Source organism: Sciurus vulgaris (assembly GCF_902686455.1).
Source record: "Sciurus vulgaris genome assembly, chromosome: 13".
Lineage (NCBI taxonomy): Eukaryota > Metazoa > Chordata > Mammalia > Rodentia > Sciuridae > Sciurus > Sciurus vulgaris.
The window spans coordinates 24,257,855-24,285,192 of record NC_136474.1 but is presented as its reverse complement, the minus strand read 5'-3'; the positions used below and the strand labels follow the sequence as shown (position 1 = coordinate 24,285,192).

The 27,338-nt window shown below is 45.7% G+C and overlaps 1 long non-coding RNA gene across 1 annotated transcript; it reads left to right on the top strand.

Annotated features, from left to right (window-relative positions):
- Positions 1–24,722, top strand: LOC306643307. The gene is made up of 3 exons (XR_013758884.1): positions 1–262; positions 22,083–22,138; positions 23,426–24,722. It is a non-coding gene; the product is annotated as an uncharacterized lncRNA (long non-coding RNA).
- The last annotated feature ends 2,616 nt before the right edge of the window (positions 24,723–27,338 follow it).

Here is a 27,338-nt window from a genome sequence, read left to right as displayed (position 1 = left end):
CTGAGGCAGGCCAGGTGACTGTGCAAGGTCCCCCAGGGGGCAGCAGGATGTGACCTCTGTGCACACCGCCCAACAGTGGGATCCAGATCCCATGGAGTCCTGGGGTCTGCCCTACTGCAACACGCAACTCAGGGCAGGGGAGCATCTGCAGGAACTGCCTGGAAGAGCCACTGGTGGGCCCATACCTGCCTCTCTAGGACCATGTTGAAGGGACAAACACAAACCTCAGCTACCAGAGAAAAGGAACTCTGACCTGGGCCAGGTTAGTGTCATTTGCTGAGTAAGTGTCTTCTAAGGTCAATTTTCCAACTCTAGGAGTTATCAGAGGTTTCAAGTAGATAATATACCTGTTTGAAATTTGATTAAAATGATTTAAAAAAATCTGCTAGTAGTTTTGTGTTGAAGAAAGGGAAGGATTCTGTTTGCTGGCATAAAATATAAACTCAGCAAAGGAGGCTCTTCTGGTGTAGATATGGCTTCAGGGTCCCCTGAGGCTTCATGCGTTGAAGTTTAATGCCCATGGTGATGTGATAAGGGGGTGGAAACTTAATCCAACTATTATGTTCAGACTCGGGGTCTTTGGGAAGGGATTAGGAGTAAATGAAATCATTAGGTTGGAGCCCCCATGATTGAATTCTGTTTTCTGGCTGGAGAGAGACCAGAGGAGACACAAACAGGCATGATTCCCTGTTTCTTGCCATGTGATTCTCTGTGCTGCCTTGGGACCCTGCCAGCAAGAAGTCTGAGTCTTCTCGACCTTGCATCTCCAGAACCAGGAGCGACAGGAAACCTCCTGTCTTTATAAAGTAGCCTACTCCAGGTATTTCATCGGAGTAATGGAAAACAGTATAATTTGATAATATTATGAAAAAGACAAAACTCTGGAGACAGTCAAAAGATCAATGGTTGCTAGCTGTTAAGGAGGAGGGAAGAATGAATAGAGAGCAAAGCATTTTTAAGACTCTGAAGCTATTCTGTATGCTACCATGCAACCTGGTATAATTCTGTGTAACACTATAATGACAGATGCACATCATTACACATTTGTCAAAACCCATAGAATGTCCCACACGAAGAGGAAAGCAAGATACACACTATGGCTTTGACTGACAGTGACAACTCAACATAGATTAATTATGGCAAACCCCACTTTGGTGATGTTGGTTATGGAGGAGTCTGTGCCTACGTTGGGGCCTGGGTCATATGATTCCCTCTACTCAATTTCTCTGTGAACTTGATACTACTCTGAAAAGTAAAAACTATATTTTTTGTATAAAAAAGTAGGTTTGTTTTAAATCTAATATTGAGACTTGGTCATTATTAAAAAAGGGAAAGAGCTTCCAACTGAGACTGCCTGGGCTTTATGGGTGTTTGGTAAAATTAAAAGCCAATGATGAAGAACATTAATGTCTGCCACAGGCGGGATATTTTGGAATGAATTCTTTTATAGCTTGTTTACTTTAAAAAGTAAAAGAAGTAAAAGACCTTCATGGCCAGTGTAAACTTAATGAGAATCATAACTGCCTCATTAGATGCTTATCGCAAGCACTTAGGTGAGTTCAAAGGCCTATGATTAGCCAACAGAGTGAATATTCCAATCCAACTATGTTGAATATTTCAATGAAACACACATTAAAAAAAGTCACGAACCATTACAACCAAACAATTTCACTGTCAAAAATACAAGTTAATTAAGAACGCTTCACACATTTCTTAAGAGACTGATAAAAACCTCACACCAAAGGCTTAGCAGAAGGGAGACACTCATTTTTGGCATAAAAATGATTTATCTCAGTCCTGACCATGCAACACAAGGTGTTTGACCTAGAAAGAATTACAAGCCATATAAGAATGCAAGTGACAACACAAGCCCAGTGACCAAGCAATCACAGAAGCCAGGCTCAGCTTTGACACAGGGGTAGCATTTTCTGAGAGGGAATTTATAATAACTGTGATTAATATGACTCCAAAAGTTAGCATCATGCAAAATTGGTAAGTAGTTCCAGCAGAGATCAGAAAACTATACTATGAATAAAATGGAAATGCTAGATCTAAAAACCTGGGTAAAAGTGGTAAAGAATATCTTTGACAGGTTCGTCCAAAGGGTCCATGTAGCACAGGAGGAATCCTGTACTTAAGGAGAGAGCAATGGTAATTACTCAAGTGGAAATTCAGAGAAGAAAGAAGAGGAGGAGGAAGAGGAGGAGGAAGAGGAGGAGGGGTGGAAAGAATGTTAAAAAGAAGAAAAAGAAGAACAAAACACCCAGGAACTCAGGGGTATCTATCCCGAATCTATCAGGCAATCTGATCTAGATGTCAGTGGAGTCTGAGAGAGAAGGAGGCGAAGGAGTGTTTGAAGTGGCAATGGTCAAGAATTTCCCAGAATAAAGTTCCCAGCAGACTGCAAATCACAGATGAAAGGAAGTTAGAGAACATCAAACAGAAAACAAGAAAGCGGCTACCCAGGCACACCATTTTCAAATTACTAAAATAAAGGGCCTCTTCTTCATCTGTATGGAGGCACCTTCAGAGACTTCAGAAGGGAAAGAGGGAAAAGTGGGTGACAGGAGGCAAGGAAGGAGAGGGGAGCGAAACAAGAGGCTGGACATCAGCTGAAGGCCCCAGGCGCCGTGACCTGGGCCCTGACTCCTGAGCAGCAATGACCTCAGAGTCCTCAGGGAGCACAGGGCTGGAGTCGAGGTGGGATCCGCTTAATGAAGTGAGCGCAGCCCGACTGGGAAGTAAGGATGGACGTTTCTATTGAGAAGTTCAGGCCTGAAGAGGGAAAGGCCATGACCGGGAAAGGGGTGGATGCAATTAGGATTGATAGTGGTTTCTGTCCCTTAAAATGGAAGGTTTCTGAGCATGTTTATAAATTGAAGAGATTAAAAATAAATGAAAGGGGAGACACAGATGTTACCAAACGAACAGAAACATGACTGAAGACACGATGGGGGATGGGCTGGCTTTGGGCAGAAGGGTCTCTCCCTCTAAGAGAGCTGAGATCAGAAGACGGGATCATGAGCCCCACCACCTGAAAGTGTGGCGTCTCCATATGGTCAGCTGGTTGCTTAAGGCGTGGCAATGGCAGCATGGACGATCTGGCTAAAATACCAATGTTCTTCTGGAACGAGAGGCAAGATCTGGGGAAAGGATGACATTAGAAGTGCGTAGTCCTAATGGAGAGTGGCCAAGGTTTGGTAGAACCAAGGGAGAAGTGGAAGGGAAGGCCACAAGGGCTACAATGGTGCACCTGTGGTCCATCCAAGGTGGGGAACCGTAAACCACTAACAGTCCCAATCCAGATCCATCTGGGATCTAGCAACACACTACAGCCCAGGGGTAGGAATGCAAAAGGTTCTGGTTGGTTTGATGCAGTTGGAACATTTGAATGTCATGTGGAACAGGAGGACCATGGATTTGGAGTGTCGGTGGAACAATGTTGGAACTCAGTTCTTAGAGAATGAATCAAAGCTTTGGGGGTGTGGAGGGATGGCAGGAATTCACGAGATGAAGAGCGGATGCAGGTTTAGAGTTTAAATTTGGAGGGAATAGGTCCCAAGGAATGGTACAGCCAGGCTGTAATGAGAAAGCAGAGAAGTGAGGAGAACTTAGTAGAAGGGATTTCCAAGTTAAAACTGTGTCAGAAAAAGAAGTTTAGACATCACCCTACAGATGCCATATCTCCCCATGGGGGTGGAAAGTGTGGGTTTAAGTTTTCCTGTCACAGAGTTTGAGTTCTGTGACTTTTGAGCCCAACTGTTCTGGTCCACTGAGATGCAGTTAATAATTCACTTCCCTGTTTTATTCTTAACCTATAAATTATACATTGAGAATGCAGAAAATAATATATTTCAATAGCCATTAGAGTTGACTTGAAGACCTTTACAATATAGGTCACGATTCTCACGGACACTGGGAATCTTGGAGGAAAAGGATAACACATTTGAAATATAGCTCGAGGTGACATGAATATGCATAATTGCTAAATTTTGAGTTCAGGCTATGAAGGTCACAGGGGTTCATGAGACTAAGAAACTCAAATGGGAGACTAATCAAGGCGTCTCTCTTACTGACTTTTAATGGAGGGAATAAGAATGGACAGCCATCTTGGTCTGTTCTGTGCTGATGTAACAGAAATCCACAGTGAACGAAAGTTCACTGCCTCACCGTCCTGGAGTTCCTGAAGCCCAAGATGGAGAGACCAACCCCTCGTGAGAGCCTTCTTGTTGCATCCTAACAGGGCAGAGGGCAAAGAAGGCAAGAGAGGCCAGCGAGGGTCAGCCTCGCCCTTTCCTAACAGCAGCGCCCCAGGAGGTCAGTCCTCTTGGCCTCAGCACCTCTTCAAGGTCTCGCCTCTTACTATTGTCATGGCAATTGCATTTCAACGTGAGTTTTGGAGGGGGCAAATATTCACAGCACAGCAGCTTCTAAGACAAGACTGGGCCCCGTATGGGGTCGGGGGAGGCCCATATCATCTGAGCTGCTGAGTTGCTGTGTGTTCATGTGCCATCTTTGTAAGGTCTGGTGAGGTCAGATTACAGAGCTATGGAAATGGGTGGAGAGATCGTAAAACAGGCAGGAATGAAGACTTTCTCAGATTAAAAGCAATATAAGACACTCCAAATGAGAATCACACCCTCTGGGACAGAAGTCCCCTGTGTTTCTCCTTTGCTTGCAGAACAATAAACATTCCTTTCCTTTTTCTCAAAACTGTGTCCTTGTTATTGCAATGGCATCGGGGACAAGGATCAAGCTTTCAGCTGCAAATTTGGCACACCAATGGGACCCAGGAGCAGTCCCCACTCCAGCTTTCTTGGGTAGGCCTGGCTGTCCAAGGATTTCCACTGCCATGCTGAGGACTCAGGTGCTGGCGAACTTGGTGAAAGCCAGCTGCAGCAGAGTTAGGAGATGGGTGAGTTTGCCTTGGCTCCAACCAGAGGAGCTGTTCCTGTGAGTCAAGGGAGGGACTGAGGGACCATCTCAGTAGCTGCCGAAGTTCCTTTTGCTTGGGGACTCCCCGCTTCTCTCCCTGAATAGTACAGGTTGCTCCATCATGGTCCACTTCGAGAAGAAGGAAACTGAACTCAGGAAAGCCATGACACCCTTGGCCATTGGCATGACCCCTGCCCTATGTATGCCTTGTCCAGTCGCCTGCCATCTGCCACTGTGGACCTCTGGACTGCTCTGATGCTGAATGCCCTTAACTGTCCACACCCCACCTGATAGAGAACAAGAGCTTTGGGTTTCTTCCCCAAATTTGCCCACTTTCAGCAGGAAGCAGCTTGGAGATGTGGTCACCCATTTTTCCACAGAAATGGAATGTAGAAATTGACAGTGGAGAAATGTAACAGCGTCCACTTTATGCTGTGAATTCAGTTCTTGCTGCTCTGCCACTGCGACTTGTTTCTAAAATGGACATGTTTCTTTCTCTTCCTCTCTCCCTCTAGTCTCTCCCGCTTCCTAATCTCAGGGGAAACAGGATTACCTTTCTTCTCCAGTCTAGGCAGAGTTATCAGTCCCTGGGTGCACACCCACCATGGGAACGAAGTAATCCAGACTTTGGGGATGATAACAGATCTCAGAAATGACCCTTCCCCAAATTAAAAAGTGAATTACAACTCCAACAGAGAACACATGGAATGTGGCCTTTGAATCACCTTTTTAAAAGCCCTCTGTTCCTGCTGATGGGCAGAATCACAGCCTCTGGGACTGGAGTCCCCTGTGTTTCTCCTTTGCTAGCAAAGCAATAAATCTTTGTCCTTTTAATCAAATTAAAACAAACAAACAAACAAAAAAAGATATTCCAAAGGAATAAAATGGAAATTAAATGCTTAAAATTGAAAATTTCTATTTTCAATCAGAAGAGGATGGATGTTAACACAAAAAGACTGGGTTGGACACAAACCTCACGACTCGTCTCAGCTGTTCATTCAGGGACAGTTTCACACTGGAACAGGGGATGCAGGGATGAAATGATTCCCATGGACCCACTTTCCTGATGGAAAATGAGCCACTGAGCAAAGCAAGGGCCTGGGTTTACGTAGGTTATTTGAGGGGTGGTCTAGTGTGCATTTCAGTCTCCTTGGGCACTCAGGAATTTGAATTTTTTTTGGCCAGACGGAGATCTGCGGGCAGTGTCTGGAGAGGATTTGCTCTGGAGGAGATGAACGCCTCCTAGACACTGTTTCTTTGAAGGATGATAGAACACCTCCCTGCTGTCTGCAGCCACACCTGGAAAGCACTTGTCTTAGGAGATGACGGCCGTCAGTCCATGGCCTTCATTTTCCCTCCTGTTTCCCAGGCCTCATTATCCTGGGAATTTCTCATTCTCCATATCTATTAATGGATCAAGACAACTTGAACACCCGACTAAAGCAAGATGCCCTCACATCATTATTAAATGCAGTAAGTGTGAACACTTGCTAGAAACATGAGTTGGACAGGTGCATGAGAAAAAGAAGATGTGAATCTCTGCTCACTGCTGTTGATCAAGGTCAATGCCGTCGGACAGGTGTCTGGACACAGAGAGTACAGCCGGGTCACGTGGTGGTTGGGAGGGGGCCGTGGACACGAACCTTCCTTTCCCATCGTGCATTCCAGAGGTCCGCGGCCTCTGGGGAGACAACTGTGCCATTCTGCCAGAGCGGTTGCTCCGCCTGCTTCTCTCCTTCATTTTGGTGTGTAAAGCTCCTTTCCTCCCTATTTTCTTATTCCTCTGTGCTTCAGGCAGCTTTTGTATTGCTCTGACCAAAATACTTGTGAAGAAACTCAGAAGAGGGAGAGTTGACGGGGGCTCACCGTTTCAGAGTGATCTCAGTGCAGAAACAGCTGACTCCATTGCCCTGGACCCGCAGTGCACGTCTGGGGAGGAGGCCCAGTGGGCTCAGCTCTTGGTGGGGGCAGGAAGCTGAGAGAGAGAAGGGAGGATGGGGCTTCAGGAAGATGCACCCTTCCAGGGCACATCCCCAGAGACCCCCATCCTCAGGCACCTGCGAACAGTTGTCGCCCAGTGAATCCATCTAACCAGAGTGGATTGAGTGGGCTCCAGCTCTCACAATCCAGCCATTTCGCCTCAAGTGCTCCTGCGTTAACAGGAGCTGGGGGGGGGGCACCTCGTTTCCAAGCCACCACCTCCGTACGGTGTCATAAACATGCCTGCCTATTATTTACTACATTTTACATGAGCTTTAATCTTAGGCTGCTTTTCTTCTTTTCCTGACTTCAAGCTTTTCAGTTTGTTTTGTTTTGATTTCCTATTCAATTTACTCATTTAATATGGTAACTCTGATTCTGAATAACTAGTGATGGTGTCATAATATGCTTTATAAATGTGCTGAAATCAAGTAATGTGATCTTTTAAAATTTCATTTTTTATATTTAATTGACAAATAACAATTGCACATATTTATGGAGCACACTGTGATATATATTCATTGTGGAATTATTATACCAAGATAATTAACAAATCCATTACCCTGCACATTATTCTTTATTTTGTAGGGAGAATATTTAAAATCTGTTCTAAATGCAATTTGAAAGATGCAATAAATTGCTAACTATGGTCACCATATTATGAAATAGATCTTGAAAACATATTCCTCCTATCTAGATGAAAATTTGTACCTTTGTTCAACATTTTCCCATAGGAGGAAATATTTGCAAACCATATATTCGATAAGGGGACTAATATTCAAAATATAAAAGCAATTCAACTCAATAGCAAAAAAAAGAAAAACAAAAAACAACCTGATTTAAAAGTGCACAAAGAACTTATACAGATATTTCTGAAAAGAAGACATATATATATGAAGGGCCAACAGGCATATGAAGAGATTTATTTTTACCTGAAGGTGAGACTGACGAGTTTCCACAAATATGAAGTTTGAGAATTAATGAAGTATGTACTCCTCCTGTTCTGCTAGCTAGCCACCTGAATTTAATACAGTTTTAACAGAAGTGTTTACAGAAAACCATAAAAGAACGTTGATGTTCACTCCATCCCTGGCTTCCAGGAGCACGGTGCCGGGCAGCCTGACCTCTACATCCTGGAAATTTATAATAGTCTTCACAGTTTGCTTCTCAACAAAAGTCAGCCCTCACCAAAATAGCCCAGTATCTCTCTCTCTCTCTCTCTCTCTCTCTCTCTCTCTCTCTCTCTCTCTCTCTCACACACACACACACACACACACACACACACACACACACACATTTTTCCCTCCACTAAATAAATTCAAGTTCACTACTAGTTTCTGGCACATGGAAAAATGAAATAGAAACGCTCTCCTGTCTTAAAACCCAAGGATTCTATAAGTGTGGAAGAGGAAAAAGAACCCAAGCTTTGTAATCATATAGCTGCAGGATCAAATTTCACAGTCTGTTTTGCTACTAAAAATTAGGCAAGTGTTCTGTGATGAGCTCGCCTCTGTGACTTCATCAGCAACCCGAGTTCCTCTGTGAGTGAAATGAGATAATAAACAGAAATGACCTGGCAGAGTGGTTCCCAAACTTGGCTGCACATTAGAATTAATTGGGAAGCTTTAAAAACACCAATGCCCTGGTTGCATGCTGTATCAATTAGGCCTGGGAAAAGGAACCAGCATTCCTGAAGGATTCTCTCGAGAGCCCACCATGCAGCAGAAGCTAGGATTCTGTGCCCTGGCACACGGAAGGTGCTCAGCAAGGTCAACTTTTGTCCTCTCTAATATGTACCTAAATGTACGGACGTTATGCTGACATCTTACCGTACACTTTACAAAGTGGGAATAATGAAGAGCTATCAAACACCAACGATTAAAGTGTCACATAATTACTCAGTTGCCACTTTGCTGGGGCCTTTATTTCACACTTTTAATAAACAGGGCCTTCTTTTCCCATGATTTAGATGAGACAAAATGAAATGCAGACAAGCCCTTGAATACCCTACCAGGGTTTTTGTTTCCAGTGAAAACCATGTAGAAAAAGGTAGAATTCATTGTCTTTCAATAGGCAAACCTCACTTTTCCTAGAAATATACTTCGGAGCTTGCCACACAGAACAGTGAACTTACTGTTGGCCTGAAACTTGTGTGTTACTTTGGATCTGATTTGTCAGATGCCGTGGCCCGAGGCATGCCTGGGGCTCTTCCTCTCCAGCTACCAACACACCAGCCAGCACTGTGTCCTGCACACTCCCCCACCTGTGGCAGATTGAACAGGCTGTGTAACTACGCCTTTTACAGGGTCTGCACAAAAGCTGCCTTTCTGGTAGATGCAGTCGGCAGGAAAGCTTTGCATCTGCTACACCAGACTTTGTGGCATGGTACTTGGCTCTCTCTGCCCCTGCCTTTCACCAGTGCGTCCATGAGCTAGAGGCAGCCATCAGTCTCAGTGTTGGCATGTAGGGTGGTCTGGGGGTAAGCTGAGCTCATTCACATGAAATAGTGACTTTCCAACCTGAAGGATATGCAAAATAACATCCCCCAAAACAGCCCCCAGGAAGAAAGGAGGACAGCGTGGCCTGGGAGGAGGGAGGGGAAGAAGGCACACATCCGTCCCTTTCCAGTGACCATGGATCCTGAGAGAGGAGGCGGATACTGAGAACTGGGCCCTGGACTTTCCCCCTTTCCCCCTGCCCATGAGTCTTGGAAGGAGGAAAGCGAATAGTGAAGCTCTGGGTAACAGTGGGTCCCAGGGGAAGAAGGTCAGCAGTGAGCACTGGCTCTGGGCTTCCATCCTTTCCCAGCGACACGGAGTTCTGCAGGGAGAAGGAAAAAATGCTCTAGATATTTATCCCAGTAACAATAAATTTCAAACTTTAACCACCGTTTCCCTGAGTTAGAATGAGTTTCAAGCTTTTACGGCTGTTTTCCTGAGTTAGATTTTTTAATAGGCACAACCAGTTTCCTGACTGTCCAGCTGGCACGTCCCAAGTCTCCAATGATTAAGTCACACTAAGCACTCTGCTATGATTAACTCTCATCAACTCCTATAGAAAGCAAACCCATCTCGTAACCAGTGACCATTTTCTCCCCTGAAAAAGTGCCATGTGCCATTTCACTGATACTTAATCAAGACGGCGTGCCGACTGTTCCAGGTCTGCTCCCATTTGGTTACTGGTGCTCACACAACCCAGTAGAACCTCCTGCTCACCTCAAATATTAGCCATATAGGGAAGGAATGGGGAGCTCGCATGTGTGAAAGTAAAGGGTCCTAAGAATGAAAGCAATAAACAGAAGTTCCAGAAAGGGTGATAAAGAGTAGGGAGAAGAAGTAGCCCATGTTGCAAAGGCTCTAGAGAGTGGGGGAGCGTCTGGGGGCCTGGAGGGGTGGAATGTTACTGTGTGGGTGTAAGTTGTCTCCCCAAAGCTCACTGTGAGACAATGCAGGAAGGTCCAGAGGTGAAACAATTCCCCCAATCAGTGGATTAATGCCCCATATACAGACTACTTACTGAGTGCTAACTTGGGCAGGTGGGGTGTGGCTGGAGGAGGTGGGTCATTGGGGCTGCCTTTGGGGTTTCTATTTTGTCCATGGAGAGGAGCTCTCTCTCTCTCTCTCTCTCTCTCTCTCTCTCTCTCTCTCTCTCTCTCTCTCTCTCTCTCTCTCTCTCTCTCTGCTTTTTGATCAACATGAGAGCCCCTTCCCTCCACCCACACTTCCGCCATGATGTCTGCCTCACTAGGGGCCCTGAGGAATGGAACTGGCCTTCTATGCACTGAGACCTCTGAAACCTTGACCCCACCCAAATAAACTTTTCCTCCTCTAATTGTCCTTGTCGGGTCTTTTGGTCACAGCAACAAGAGAGCTGACTAAAACCAGTGGAAAAAAAGAGGGAGGAGAAGTAGCCTATGTTCACAGACACGAGAGAGGAGGGATAGAATTTGTGTTGGCCTGGGAGCACACAGAGGAGGACTCAGAGAACCATAGAAGGTGATCCAGGTGCAAACCTTCACCACCCAGGACAAACTGAGCATGCGCCGATTTCTGACCACCTTCAGTGCCCTAACTGAGGTGCAGTAAGCAGCAACCGAATTCATTATGTCATAGTTTATCTCACCAGGATCATCTTCAGTATGATTCTCCAACCTGGGCTACACTCTGAGCTCAACACTTTGAGGCAATCTTAGCAGTAGCTATTTACTTTCTCTTGAGGGGAGAATACTGCTGGGTCCACCTGTTAGAATTCTTTGCTAGCTCCTCTTGGTGGCTTGGTCATTCTTCTGGAAGATGAGGTGAGCTCAGTCCATCAGTCCTCGCAGGATCCTGCGAGCCTTGGCCTTTGTTCTGTGCTTCGGGAAATCGGTCCCTCTACTGCCCTCACTGTCTCTGTCTGCCTGAGTTGGATGTTGTTCTGTATACAGTTTTCCCTAATTCCAGATCATTCAAATAGAAAGATCAGCATATAAACTTGGCAAAAGTACATTTAAACTTAAAAATTAGGAGCAGGAAAAAAAAAAAAAAAATGAACTGAAATAAAAGGAAAGTCCTGAATTGGGAGTTGACACTGAAGAAGTCTTTAAGATTCTGTGGCTGTCACAGTCAAAGCAGAAGGGACACGGTTGCTACTTTTCATCCAGCGGGAAGAACATCAGTTCCCCGGGGATGTAAGGCTGCTCTAGCACTTAGGTCCAAACTTGCTGTTTATGACCACTGTTCTCCCCTGACTGTTGAGGACTCACTTATAACCAGACGATGACAACAAAGCTCAAGTGTTGAGAGGTGGCAGGCCAGGCAATGACGCAGAACAACAGTGTCTCCAGACTCGCCAGCTGGGATCCCAACACTACCTCAATCCCCTTATTCAAAAGACCAGAATTCTAGGGTCCTCCAATATAGGCTTGTTGTCAGCACTAAATAGACTGGGCCATATAATTTATAATACAAAAAGTTACTCCAGAAAATGCAATAATATCTACTTGTCGAAATATCCCAGCCAGGCACAGTGGTGCATGCCTATAATCCCAGCAGCTCAGGAGGCTGAGGCAGGAGGATCAGAGTTCAAAGCCAGCCTCATCAAAAACAAGGTGCTAAGCAACTCCATGAGACCCTGCTCTAAATAAAATACAAAATAGGGCTGGGGATGTGGCTCAGTGGTTGAGCGCACCTGAATTCAATCTCCACCCCACCTAAAAATCTCCATATTTAGGTGTGTTTTCTAATGTGCTTATGCATATTTAAAAGTAGTTCATGTGTAACCAGACTATAAAATTTATTGTTCAGGATCCCTGTGCCAATATTCTGTTTTTTGGGGTTTTTTTTTTTTTGTTTGTTTTGTTTTTTTTTTTAATAGTAGATGCATTGGTGCCTAGATCACCAGCAAAATATAAACAGTTATCTGGAAATTAAACACAATGCCCCCAACCTGCAATATATTTACACACAATGCCTAAGGATCATGCACACTTAATAGTCTCTGGATTTTCTCTTTTAATCAACTTAGACCACTGAATAGCAAAGTATTTAGCCTGCATTAGACTAGTTTATTATTTATAAACCTTCAAGAACAATGATTTCATAATATGCCCTTGAATTTTATCAGAAGTTTGACATGACGAATTTCATCAGAAGTTTGCGTATGCAGATAATATCTATTTGCATATTCTGAAGAATTGCCATAAAATCACTGTTTTCACAATGTTTTCCTTTCCTGTGGCATAAATTCCTAATATGGCTGATTATCAGCAAAACAACAAACAAAGAATTTTTAAAAACCCAAACTTAATAAAACAGAAGGCAATCCTTCTTACAGGTCTTGGAGCACTTCCTGAGGTCAGATGGCAGCCCAAGTTCAGTCCTGAGAAGTGCCAGAAAGCCTTGGGCTCTGCATCCCTCGCTTTGCGCTTTGCTCTCAGCTAGCAGAGGCCTAGGAACTGACCCTGATTTGGGTAATGGTACCATGCTTGGCCACAGAGGCAACCCTATCCCCCTTGGTCTGAATGGCTTTCTGTTTCCACCTTCTCCCTAAGTATCATGCATAGCACATGCACATTAGAGCTCATTTGGAAGTTAACAGAATAAATGATTGATAAATCGATACTTTTACAGGACGTGGGAGAAAGCAGGATGCAGCTGACAAGGGCATTGGTGCCAAAGAAGCCAGAGTTTGAATCCTTACTCTACATTTCCTGTGTCATCTGGGCACACTACTTTCTTCTCATGAGCTTGTTTCCTCATTCTAAACAGAATGACACTTGTCCCAAAGCATGGCCTTGAAAATTCAGGAAGGTAACAGATATGGAGCGGGGTGTTCTCAAGTGCTGGGCTCATGCCTGGTCCTCAATAAAAATTGGTTTGAGGGCTGGGGATATAGCTCAGTTGGCAGAGTGTTTGCCTTGCTAGCACAAGGCCCTGGGTTCAATCCTCATCACCGCAAAAAAAAAAAAAAAAAAAAAAAAGGTTTGATTCCTCTTTTCCCTCCCCTGGTATCATCCTCCATCCTCTGGGCTCAGAGTAGCCAAGAGCTCAAAAAAGTAGATTCTACCTGGGAAAGAAAACATATGAAGACAAAGTGGGGACAAGCCCAGCTGGCGGGGTTGGGGCACCCAGGTCTGGGTCATCTGTGAGCCCCGTGTAAGAGCTGCGGTGCTTGCACCTGTGAAGGAAGAACAGCTTCCACCGGAAAGCAAACGATGCTGTCCTTGAGAACCTGAAGAACAAAAGACCTCTTAGCCCAGCCTAGGGGAATCGCAGTGGGAAGCGTGTCCCTTCCCTACAGGCTTGGTGGCCATCAGAAGCTAGAACAGGCAGGATGGCCTCAGATTCTCCATCATCTCATGGAGACTGGATACCTAGACATTTCTGTTCTGATGGAAATGGCTACTTTGCTGTTCCTGTTACCTGGAAACCCGTCCACTGAATGTTTGAGTCCTTCCCGACGTTCAGTTGCCTGAAAATGTAAAAGGCTCATTGATTTCTTCTCCTTATCATTCCCCAGTTCCTCTTCTTTATCCTTCTTTGATCCCTCTCCTACTTATCTTTTAATTTTTCTATCAATAAAAATGATAAAAATCACCTTCAGTCACACGGCAAGTCAAGCTATATCAAAATAATTTAAAATCTTTAGTTGGTTGGAGGAAAGTACAATTAAGGGCTTTAAAAAAACTTGCAAGAATAAAAATGTCAAGATGACAGATTTTGGTTATTAAGTCTGCTCTTCATTTTTAATTAAATCTAAAAGTTTATTGATAATTTCTTTTGCCGAACCACATCAGATGTCACATCACAGGGGCATTAGGATTTACTAGAACGTTAGTGTGTAAGATAAAGATGAAAGTCCCCTTCGAATGTTTGAACAGTGAATGTGCATGCTGCAGACGAACAGAGGAGACAGGTGCAGAGTCACTAGTGCTCATAATTGGTGGTCATTTAATTCTTCCTTCATAAATGGAAATAGATCCTTTCATCCAATAAAGCTCCAGTATATTTTAGAGCCATGCCATCAATGTTTAAAACTGTCTCATTGAAAACTCATACAACACATGGTCTTTGCCAAATTGCAGTCTTTCTGCTGTTGGTGAAACTGGGTTTCTGCTGCTCACTACGATGAGCTTCCTGTGGAAGTCACACACGGCTGGTGTGACTGTAATTGGCAGTCGAGGGGCAAGTCCGGCACACGCCAATTCCACTGAATTTTGTGTTTGCAAATGCTTTGAGTTTTGTAATGGTCAAGGTTCCACATTCAAGCAAAGAGGTCAGGGCTCCAGTCCATGTTCCACATTCCACAGGTCAGGGTTCAGAAAATTCTGGTGTTTGGAAGTGAGGGGAAGTAGGAAAACCTCAGAAGCCACTCTGACCTTCCCTGCTGTCTTGAGCAGGCACTGGCCCTGAAGAACTTCTCTCACCTACCTGGCCTGAAAGGAGGTGGTAAGACCCTCTTTCCAGAGCTACCCTGCAGCACCCTGAGGGACTAAGAAGAATCCAGCAGGCGAGTCTGGCTATTCCTGCCCAGATCACAGCTCACTGTCTGCTGGGACTAATGACACGTTAACTAACTCAGGCTGACTCCTTACTCCCTGGCAAATGAGCAAGATCAAGGCCTCAGAGGCGGTTTCAAAGGTTAATGACGATAAATCGGACCACTGTCAGGGATTGGTTAATAACAGTTCTGCGAACGTGATCAGCTCGTGCTTGCCATATAGTCCTGTGGGACTCTCGCCTGCGTGAACCCTGTGCCTTGCTGACCTTTAAGCTGATTGGTTCCCGCCTAGCCTCCACCCTACATAAAAGCTGTGTGACTTCCTCAATAAACGAGTTCCTGCTGTGACTGGTCTCCCTAATGGGTCTGATTGTCCTCTGCCTGGAGGGCTGGGAGCAGGCGGTCAGTCGGCCCTACCTATCCCGGTCTGGCCTTGTTGGGGAGTGTCCCCTTCCCTTGTCGCTGGTCCAGAAGAGCAGGGGGGCTTAAGATCCTGACATCTGTCTAACACATTCCTACATAGTTGCCCATTCTTGATCAAACCGAAGCATAAAAAATGCATATTTCCCCCACATCTTTGGGTCTTTATTCATGTTCCTGTGACATGTAAAACTTTAATTAAATAAATCGCTCACGCTTTTCCCTTGTCCCTTTAGGTGTGATCCTCGTGATGAGCCAGGGAAGGCTTTGTACCGGGCAGCTTGCCCAGCCAACCCAAGATTATTTCAAACACTGTCCTGAGCGAAGAATACAGCCCAACGCACTGTCGGAATTAGTTCTTAGATCTAAATGTCTATTACTGCACCGAAATCATGAAAGACAATATGCGAACACAGGGATAGTATGAAATTAGGATTCAGGAAACTGAAAAGAGGCTATTTGTGAGTTAACAATTTCAAGGTTTCAAAGCCACGGCAATTTCACGTATCATGTTCAGAATTTGAAAGATCAAGGCCATTTACTGAAAAATAATTTGTTTTTCCCATTATGCCTGAAAATATAATGTAGTTGAGTATCCTTTATCTGAAAATTTTCAGATTTTGTATTTTTTTCAAATTTTGGGATATATGCATATACATAATGAAATTTGGCGGGGGTGGAACCCAAATCTAAACATGGAATTTATGTTTCATGTACATTTTATACATATGGCATTAAAATGTTTTTGTTTTTGTTTTTGTTTTTCCTGGGGGCAAAGGGAACCAGGGATGGAACTGAGGGGCACTTGACCACCGAGCCACATCCCCAACCCTATTTTGTATTTTATTTAGAGACAGAGTCTCACTGAGTTGCTCAGTGCCTCACTGTTTCTCAGGCTGGCTTTGAGCTCTGATCCTCCTGTCTCAGCCTCCCGAGCCGCTGGGATTACAGTGTGCACCACCGCACCCAGCTAGCATTAAGTTTTAACTGTGACCCATTGTATAAGGTCAGGTGCAGAACTTTCTACTCCAGGCCTCATATTGGTACACTATATATTCAGAATTTGGAGCACCTGGATTTCAGATGAAATTTCAACTTATATTCAACATTGTGGTAAAAAGTCAAGAAACATAGATTTCAGGCCTATTTTGTTTGAGACCTTGACATAGCTGTTGAATGTCTTAAAACCCATCCACAGGCCTGTCTTTATCATTATACTCTGCTGACTTTTTAAAGTACTAACCCAGATGTTTCTGTCAAGCCACAAATCTGCAGTTGGAGTTTTCTCAGAGACTTAAGATTCGTCTTGTCCTCAAATGAGTTCATCATTTCTTCTAAATCCTCTCCCTGTTCCTGAATCCCCTCTGTCAGTGGCAAGCATCATCCACTCCTCCTGACATTTCCTGGTCACCACCCACCAACCCACCCTGCCCTGCTGCAATTAATCCATCACCACCTTCTATGAATTCATCTCATAGCACCTTTTTAATTCTTGAATTCATACCATCACCACCTGTTCTTTATGCTTCTGCTCTAACTTCCCTCTAATACTTTTAAATACTCAAATCTAACCCTGCCATCCTTACCTAAAACTCCCTAAGAATTTCTGCTGTTTGGAGTGAAAAGTTCAGCCTTTTGAATTTTTTTGAATTTATTTTTTGGTGCTGGGGATTGCACTCAGGGGTGCTCTACCACAGGGCCACATCCACAGCCATTTTATTTTTTTAATTCTGAGTCAGAGTCTCACTAAGTTGCTTAGGGTCCACTAAATTGATGAGGTTAGCCTCTAACTTGCAATCCTCTGGCCTCGGTCTCCTGAGCCATTGAGATTAAAGGTGCATGCCACCATGCCAGGCAAGCTCAGGCTTCTTAGTTCAGCATGGAAGATGCGTGTTGAGGGAATGTTGAGTGAATGTCAGGGTCGTGTAAGATCAGTTAAAGGCCATCTGGCCTCCAGAGCTGAGCATCCAGGATGCGATCCTAAACCCTGTACCGGTGGCACCAGGCTCCTCTTTCTGCGCACGCCACATCCTGATGCCACCACTGACACCAACTTCTCACCAACCCATTGGTTGATGTAAAGGAGATGGAGGCTGCCAAGGATCCAAGAGCCTTAGGACACTTTGAAAGCCTCTGGATCTGCACAGCGAGACAGTGGTGACCACCCCAGAGGCCAAGGGCAAAGGCCTTCCTGGCCTGGCAGGAGCACGAGGCGGGTCTTTCTGTTCGGCTCTTGCACCTTCACTCACAGCCCGTGAGCTGGTAAGAGCTGGGCGTGGGCCTCGCCCTGGCTCTCCATCAACCTCCTCAGGGTCTCCCTGGGGTGTCCTTGCCCGGGCTCCCCAGGGACAGACAGCACACACGGTGAAAACCTCGGGGAGCCCTCGGAGGGCCGGCCCCCGGGTCCCTAGCTTGTTGCTGGGCGCCTCTTTGTTCTCTTAACAGCTACCGCAGTGCATCCCTATCTCAACAGAGACAGGCTCCTACTGAACGTGGAGGGAGCTGTGTGGAAGTGAGTCCCTCTCAGGGGAAGCAGCACTTGAAAATGCACCAAAGCCAATCAACAGGCCTCGCCCTCAGCCCTGCCTCCCACACAGTGACTAAAACCACCCTGTCACACTGTCAGGAGCCCCTGGGACACCCTCCCGCAGACACGGTCTCCCGCCCTGGTGGAAGCCTGGCCTGCAGGTTCCTTCCTGACTGGTTTTGTTTTCTCCCATCACCAGGTCAGTGTCCCCTGTCCCAGCACCTTGGCACCGGCTGCTCCCTCTGAGACTTGACTCTCAGAAATGAACTTCTACGTCACTGCTCCTGGCCACCTGGCTGCACCATCCCATGACCCTCCACAGGGCCAGAGGAGAGGCTGGTGATGCCTTCTGGGGCATCCAGAGCTTCTAGATCATTCATGATAAATGTACGGCTCATGATTTTAGCCACATCCGCCTAACCATTCTGGTGCCCATGCACCTGTGTGAGTCAAACTAGCTTGAGTCTCTGCCTGCACAGCAGAGAACAGTCTAGAACCTGTAACTCATATTAAGGAGCTTGGCCTGTAAATCTGAATCATATAGATGACCTTTAAGCTTGTCCTAAATTGGTGACACTTCATTAGTCTAGCATCACCTACCTTCTGGTAAGTCAGAATCACCTCAAAGATACCGTCATCACGTCTGTTTCACCATACGTCAAGATGGAGATGAGAGCAGAATTGTGTTCTGAATTTTTTTTTTCATCAAAATCAGTTAAGCTTCAGAGCTTGAGGCATGCACTACAACAATCTCAGCAGAACCATGTGAAAGTTTCTCGACTGCTCCTGGCTCGTAGAGAAGGTGTATTTATTAATTGTGTTCCTGTTCCATTCTGTAGTCTTCAGGCTGCATGACAGCCAGGAAAAAGCAATGAACAGCAACTACTAAACCACGGTGTTCTTGTCCCAAGGCACCAACATTTGTTATTATCGTTCCCAGTGGGAATGTCCTCGAAGCAATTTTAGGACTAGGATTTTTCATTTGTTTTTAATACTTGTGGAATCAAATCGAAGGCTGCTTTGAGAGTAGGATGTGAAGTATGGGTGAGGAAACCATATATAAAATTATAGGGCGGACTTCAAGGTCAAAGGCTAAATGACATCGACCAGAAAGCAGGTGCTGCCCAGGTCTGCACTCTGTGCTCTCCAGGGTTCTCCCCAACCCCGTCCTGCCTTTCCATTATTGCTTCAGCGCCTTTTAGGTTGTTCTTTTATGGATTTTGCCTCTTTGGGTACCTTATTCAAGAAAAATATGCCTAGTCCAAGGTCATACACATGTTCTTCTGTTTCATTCTAGAAATTTCACAGGCTCTGTGTTTATCTTTAGGTCTCTGAGCCATTCAGAGCTTGTGTTTATGTAAGTGCAAGGTAGGAATGGAAGCTCAGCTCTTCAAGTGTCCAGCTGTTCCTGGGTCAGTTGTTGCAAGAATGTCCTTGTCCCACTTCATGGTCCCTGAGCTTGGGTCAAAAATTGTATTTTCACATCCCTGTGGACACAGGAAAGAATTTTTTTTTGTACCAGGGATTGAACCCAGGGGTGCGTTACCCCAAGTGACATGATTAGCCTTTTTTTCTTTTTTTTTTTTTTGAGACAAGGTCTCACCAAGTTGCTTAGGGCCTCATTAAATTGCTGAAGCTAGCCCTGAACTTGTGACCCTTCTGCCTCAGCTTCCCAAGCTGCTGAGATTACAGGGGTGCAGCGTGGTGCCTAGCTTGGGAAGGATTTTTATCTCATTTTACAGTCAGGGAAACAGAGTCTGAGGACATTAATTAACTCACTAGAGGTCTCACAATGTAGATACCAGGGTTCCATCCAGGTACGGGACTTCTCTGTTTCCCGGTTTTCTCAAATGTGAGATGAGAACACACTCTGGTACCCCCCACCCTACCGCCTAGCCAGGCTTACTTCCTACCCACTTCTCATGGGTACTTACTGGACAACATAGGGCTTCTGGTTTCCTCCTCTTAACATGAAACCCCTCCCTGGGGTTAAACCTTGGCTGAGACTTGAACCAAAGTGGCCCTGACCCAGAGGTCCGCGCGAGGCACTGTGAAAGTTGGCAGCTCACTTCCCTTTCCAGAAGTTGAACCCGAGACGCCGTGTGCTGCTCAGGGTGAGGCACCTGACCTGAGACCCAAAGAGGACACCTGGGTCCAAGGTGGCCTTTTAGGAACCCTGGTGATGGGACCCACGTGAATGAGTGACCCGAAAAGGCCATCTGCTGAGACACTCGGGAGAAGGGGGCAGCCCCTCCAAGAGATGCTGAGATGGGTGACATGGAAGGAATAGGAAAAAGCACGAGGAAAACCACACGGAAAGAGTATGTGAAATGGGAATGGAGACCCTTGGGTGGGCGAGAAGGACCCATGTAGAGTTCCAGCGGCTGTCTGGGAGTGCGGACTCTGGTCATCTTCTGACAGCGGGCACACGGAACAGGTGGTTCCATCGTGCCCAGACAAGGGTGCCTCAGGACTGTGGTTCAGATCTGGAGTGGCCCGAAAGACTCACGTGTTCACAGCTTGGTCACCAATGCAGTCTTATCCTGAGCTGTGGCCTTCAGGAAGTGATGGATCAGGGCTCTGCCTCATCGATAGGCCAGTCTACTGGCGGAGCCCATTCTGATGGTTTTCCTGGGAGGTGGAGGACGCTGGAGGAGGTGGACCTAGTTGAAAGAGTGGGTCCTTGGGGGCGTGCCCTTGGGGACGACATGTTGTCCCTGGGCCCTTTCCTTCTCTCTCTCTGCTTCCAGCTACCGTGAGTGGGGAGCGTTCCTTCTCCACTCCTTTCTGCCATGATGTGCTGGCTGAGGCAATGGAGCCAGGCAACCACGGACCAAAATCTTTGAACCCGTGAACCAAAATAAAACTTTCCTCCTTAAAGTTGTTCTTCTCAGGTAATGTGACACAGTGATGCTAACTGACATAAGAGGTTTTCAGAATCCTGTTTTATGGACATTTTTAATAAGCACGTACATCTCTGATGGTCACATGGCACCTACGCTCAACTCTGGTAGAAACGTCAGCAGCTCAGGAGGCCGAGGCAGGAGGATCGCGAGCTCAAAGCCAGCCTCAGCAACTCAGTGAGGCCCTAAGCAACTCAGCAAGACCCTGACACAAAATAAAAAATGAAAAGGGCTGGGGACGTGGCTCAGTGGTAAGCGCCCCTGGGTTCAATGCCTGGTACCAAAAAAAAAAAAAAAAAACAACAAAAAAGAATTATTATTGTTTGACAATAAACCAATACTTCATACTAATATTAGTGTCCCCTTTCTCCCTTCTTTGGAACATTTGGAACACTGATTTAAAAGTACCTGAATCTGCCTTTCTGAGTTGCAATTCTTTTAAGATTCTCAGTAAAGTCCTATTTACTTGTGCAGAGTCTGAGTGTGAACCGATTGACCTTACCTTCAGCTCCTGAGCCTTAATCTTAACTCAGGAGGCTGGTGATCAGCTTTCCCCAATATCTTTATGATAAATTCACCTCGTTTTTAGCAAAATTCATTTAAGGTGGTTATTGTTCGATAATCAAATGATTTCTAACATACAGAGTCTTTGCAAAGATTAAATATATTTCAGTAAGAAAATGCTTAGCTTGAGTCATAAAATTACAGATATATGGCCCTTTTTTTTTGTTAAAATAGTGCAACCATTTCATCTGGTTTAATCTGACTCATGTTGAAGTACTTAGTACTGAGTACTTCAACAGTGCTTGAAACAGTACTTGAAAGAGCCAGTCATCTCATTAATCTCACCCTAGTACTGACCCTGCCGGATCCTGTCTTCATCTAAAATGCTGGTATTTTGTTCATCATGGATTTGTTGCTTTAATTTTAATTTTTAATATTGCATTGAAGTTTAAGTTTCATTTTTCTTATTACTGAGATTTTTGGCGACCCATTAGTTTTGCACCCCAGATTTGCTGAAGCACATGCTTTCCCCAGTCCAAGCCTTGTTGCAGGACTCACGATTAACTCCCTGGTGGTGTGGCTGCTCATTACATTATTAAAATTATTCATGGAAAATAAGTGGATTGCAATCTCCCAGTCCTTTTGTATTAAAAAACTGTCAACACGCTGGTGATAGAAAATTGCCTACATATCAATATTCACCCAAGAAATACAATATTTTAGAGTTTCAAGCTCAAGCTGTCAAGTCTTGAGGGGGGGGTGGGTTTTCAGACACTGCCTTAGGGAAGAGTTGAAAAATGACAAATACTAATTTACTGTCTATTCCCCGCTAGGGATCATTCAGACACGTCGCAGACATTGACTCATTAAAACTCAGCTTCTCCGAAAGGTGAGTGACGTTAGTCTCACTTTACAGAAGAGAAAACTGAGTATCATGAAAAGAGTCAAGTTCGCAAAGCAAGAGCTAAATTTCCAATCTTCATGTCACAGATTCCAAACATCTTGACAGTACTAGGCTGTCCCTCATTTAGTTTGGTATAAATCTGTGGCCCTCTGGATTGTAATTTAGGCTTTAAAAATCAAAGCATCCATAGAGCCTATGCCAGGGGAGGGAGGGGAGGGAATCCCCTTTCTAATGAGTATTTTGCACAAACCTGGGATTCTCTAAACTGGAAGTTGACTACCAAGCTCTGTGCACCTTCACAAGTGGCCTGTGCCATCATCAGGAGATCTTAAGATGAAACTCACCTCATATTTACCATTGTCCAGTTAAAGCAGCTATAGTTTGATAATCAAATGATTTCTCAGCTACAGAGTCTCTGCAAAGATTAAATATATTTCAGTAAGAAAGTGTTTAGCTTGAGTTGTATAAAATTACAGACATGTGGCCATTTTTTTCTATTAAAAACCCAACCATATCATCTGGTTATTTTAGCACGTGTTGAAGGACTTAACAAAGTACTTGAAAGAGCGTCACCCTAGGCCTTCAGTAGACCACTGGCAGGAGTCTGAGTTCCCCTGCACACCTCGTTCAGGCTCCGAGAGCATAGTCACTGGTCCAGCCATGATAGGGAGACACCGTGTGTTGAAATAAGCCATTGGTCACACAGGAAAAAAAGTGACGTTTGGATTCCCATGTCACATCTTACACCAAAAACAATCCTGGATGCATAAAAATGTTCATGGAAAAACTAAAACATTAGCCAGGCAGGATGGTGCACTCCTGTAATCCCAGAGGCTCAGGAGGCTGAGGCAGGAGGGTCACAAGTTCAAAGCCAACCTCAGCAACTTAGCGAGGCCCTAAGAACTTAAGGCTAGGGACATGGTTCAGTGGTTAAGCACCCTGGGTTCAATCCCTGGTCCCACATAAATAAAAACGACCTAAAACATTAAAGAACAAAGAGAAAGTCAGTGCTCTCTTTGTGCTTCGTACATGGGTGTTCTGGATAAAGAGCACTGCAAGCTTAGAAGCCATAGAGAAAACACGGCAGCCTACAGGCTATCTGGACCACGCAGAGCCTCCCCTGAACATGGGGCAAGCTGTCCGCTCAGCCTCACTGGCCCTCACACTGGTGTCTTCCAGCGGCCACCAACCATTGCAGACACAGAAGCTGTCAGAACAACTCTTAATGGCTCCAATTTTCAATTTTTAAAAACCTGGTTCTGTTTTTCACAGTGTAGTGTCACACAACCTGAAGAACTGCTTCCTGTGATGACAGAAGCAGAGGGGACAAAGCCTTCTTCCAGTGTATCCTCTGCCCGCTATGGAAAAATGCCTCGGGAGAGAGCAGGGCATGGGCATCTCAGAGAGCGGTACCCGGGCCCCGGAAGCCCTGGGCATATCTGGTTGCCACATGCTTTGTTTCCTCAGTTAATGCCAACCGGCACACACCTGCCAGCTCTGACATGCCCCTCTGCCTAGCCAGATCTCAAGGAGATCTGGAGGTGATGAGAAGGATGTCTGACATCTGTGCTGTCATTTCTGCACTTTGGCATCCTTGGATATTCGCGCACATTTGATCTCAAGAAGCTCGAAGGAGAGGACCAACATCATGTCGGAGATGATGGCGTTCCCTCGAGTGCTTTGAGTGATGTCTGGCAGGTGAGGCACTGGTGACACTGATGCTTCCTTCCCCACGGGATCCAGGGATGCACAGTCAGCCTAACTGCCCACCCTGCTGTGGTCAGGCAACGAACCTGCCCTCTACTCAGATCCGCCAACCAGAGCCTGCCAGCCCTCCTCTCCCTGCACCTTACCTCCACTCCTCTCCTCAATTCAACCCACTGCTCCCTGACTCGGAACCAGTTTTTGGTCTCTGGCCCAACATCCTCGCCTGATGAGCCTCTGTAGTGACCACCTAGCTAGCCCCCCACCTTCCCTGCCCCTTACACGAGTCACGAGTCACACAGATCAGTGCACATCCCTCCCAGCCTTAGCACTCTCGGATTGCCCCCCAGACACTTGGGATGACTTCCGAATTCCTCATGGTGGGCTCGCAGACACCACATCCTTTGGCCCTAAGTCTTTGATCTTGATGATCATGTAACTACGAAGCAGTGATTTTATTTGTAGAAACCCATGGTACATTTTTAGGGTTTCTTGTATGTAATTGAGAAAATCTTCTTAAAGAACAGGTAGACACACACAGGCACACACACCTACCTGTGACTGTATGTCAGAGAGAGTGTGGGCTCGTGCCACCTGGGAAGAGGGTGACAGGATTCTCACTGGACTCCCCTTCTCAGAACCATTCAGAAACATTCACTGGCTCCTCTCCGAGGGTGTTTTGGAATCCTTGAAAATGATATTCACTTAAAGTTTCCACTTGGCCACGAAAAATATCTTGGGAATAGGACACTTGTCACCCACCATTAATTTTTTTTTTAAAATAAACTCTTTGTGCTTTAAAAATGAAAGGGAAAAGGCAATTAGGTATGGTGCTCGCCTTCAGAAAGACAAACAACGCACTTTGTTCCCACTGTGAATTCAAGAGTAGATTCTTGTATTCAAATGACCATTCCTATTGTTGAGAATTTCTCTTCATAGTTAAAAGAAAGAAAAATGAATCCTTTCAATGGGAGGGATATGTAGCATTTGTGTTTTTTAGAGATTCTCTGATAAACTGCCCTGCAGATATGATGCCAATCCCCCTCTCAAAGCGTGAATCGCAAAGTTCATTATGTAAGTGATTTAGAAGCTTGAGTGTGTTTGCCGATGACTGATACACAGGAGTGTGTGTTTTGGAAATTGTGTCCAACATAATGCTCTGTCACAGGCGGCAAGGAGGAGTCAATGAGAGTAAATTTGGTCCAAAATCGATTGGCTTTTATTTGATGCTGATCACACAATTATTATAGTTATTCTAACTTTAGTCACACCAATATCACACATAACTTAATCACTAAATTATTATAAGCCTCGAATAAGCAAGACTCACTCCTTACTGAGACCCTTTCCTAAGGTCCACTCCTGTGTGACGTGTCTTGAGTCAAAGGGCAGTGACTCCCAGAGGTCCGTCAGGAAGACAGCTCAGGAGATCTCACTGGGGAACTCCCTCCAGCTGGAGTCCTGATCGGCGAGGACGGTTGGATGGCGAAGGAGGGTGGCGAGGTCACGGTAGGCAGGCCGGGCGGAGACGTCTCAGGCAAGATGCACACGTGCAGCTCTGCTGTCCACTTCTACAGGAAGGTCTCGGTCACGGTCAGGATGATGGATGTTCCAGCAAGCAACGAGCAAGTCAGTGAGTCCCCTTCAGGCTTGGCGCAACGGTGGTGTCATTGCTGTAAAATGGGGACTGGAACTAGGCTCATTATGAGTCCTTATAAATCCTTTTTATCAGACCCTGCCAGCCGGTCTTGGTCCAAGGGAAGTTAGTTATCTTACTCCGGGTCAGTTGCACATGTCTCCAACTTGGGGTAACGTCAATCTTATCTTGGGACAACACCACATCATTACCTCATTACAACACAAGCAAGTTGTTTTTTGCAAGTTACACAGCACATAGAATGTCACACATTTAATTTTGCTCCTTTCACGCTCATATTTAGCAAGCACACAGGGTACCAGACTGTGTACCAAAGTCATGTGTCGCTCATCTTCTCCTGCAAGACGAAACTGCTCTTACTCTCATTTCACAAACAAGATGAACAGACCAAGTTTTAGACACAGAGCAACATGGCCCCAGAACTGAGCACCCCCTTCTCTCCTGTGTCCCGCTGCACTCAGATGTTGGCATTTGTGTCCCAGACTGCAGGGCTAATGATGCCAACCCTCAGAACATGCTCCCCAAATGTGGCTGCTTGGTGACAGAGAAACTCCAGGAGCAACCACCTCATGTGTGTCAAGGAGGTTCTTGGACACATTGGAACTGAGCGGAAACCTGAATCAACCCCTTGGTTTCACCTTCCTTCCATTACCTGCCTTGGTGGCCAGTCTTGGAGGTCACCTCACTAGGTAGCCTTCTCCCAGAAGTTTTGCTCTAGATGACCTCTGATGCCTGGGTGGGGAAGGAAATCATTGTCCAAGCTGTTGTTCAGTAATTCAGGGCAGCTCAGACCAGTGGAAAAACAGGTCCTCCACCCGGGCCTGTGCAAGCGAGGACCTTTGACTTTCCCCGTCAGAGCATGCTAACACCGCTATTTTCTGAACACACATCTCAGGAAGACCCATTCCTTCATTTCCCCATCTCCTATCACCTCTCTCCCACTGTTTTTATTCCATAAATACTCCTAAGCCCTGTCCCTGAGGAGGGAGAGCTGGTATGTGGGGCTCTTGCCTTCTCCTCTCATTTGGCCACCTTGCGAGTAAACTTTCTGTTGCAAAACTCACTCGGCTCTTCCTGGTGATTGGCATACTGCATGGCAGACAGAACCGGCCTCCTTCAGCACCAAGACCTTGTCTGAAAATAGATGGGTGGACTCTTCTCACATGCCCAGCCCAGGACAATTACTTCAAGTTTGTCATTTCTCTCCCCCGTCTGTCTTTGGTCACGGGGTGTCAGGTGTGACTCTTGCATGAGTGAGGAAACGGCCTCGCTCTTTCTCCCCTATTGATGCCCCAACACCACAGTCCAGCTGGAACTTTCCCAAGAAAGAAAAAAAAAGCAACACGTTGATTTCTTTTAACCGAGTGCAGGACACGCCACCCTAAAAGGTGGCACCCTGCCTTTGGAGGAAATAGCAGAAGCAGGAAGGTCACTCTGAGGCTCCCTGGTCCCTCTCACCTTAAGCCCATTGTGTAAACGTCCAAGGATGTTCTGGCCTTCCCCTGAGGGACCCCAAGTCCCTCGTGAGGGGCACATTCCTGTGCCAGGAGGAAAGGATCTTCCCTGTCTCTGAAGACGCAGGCCACAGAGGGGAATCTGAACACACAGACATCTCTAAGGTCCCCGTTTGTCACCTTTAGAGCAGATCCGTTTTGTCCACAGGTATTTCTTCACGACTGTTCCATCAAACCTAGCATGAAAAGATTGACCTGTTTCTTTGGGTCTTCATTTCCGGACTAAGGCTCCCAGGTCAAATACAAATTATTGAACACATGGCTGAGGAAACGATCTTTCTTTTCCTGCACTTTTGACCACCCACAACAG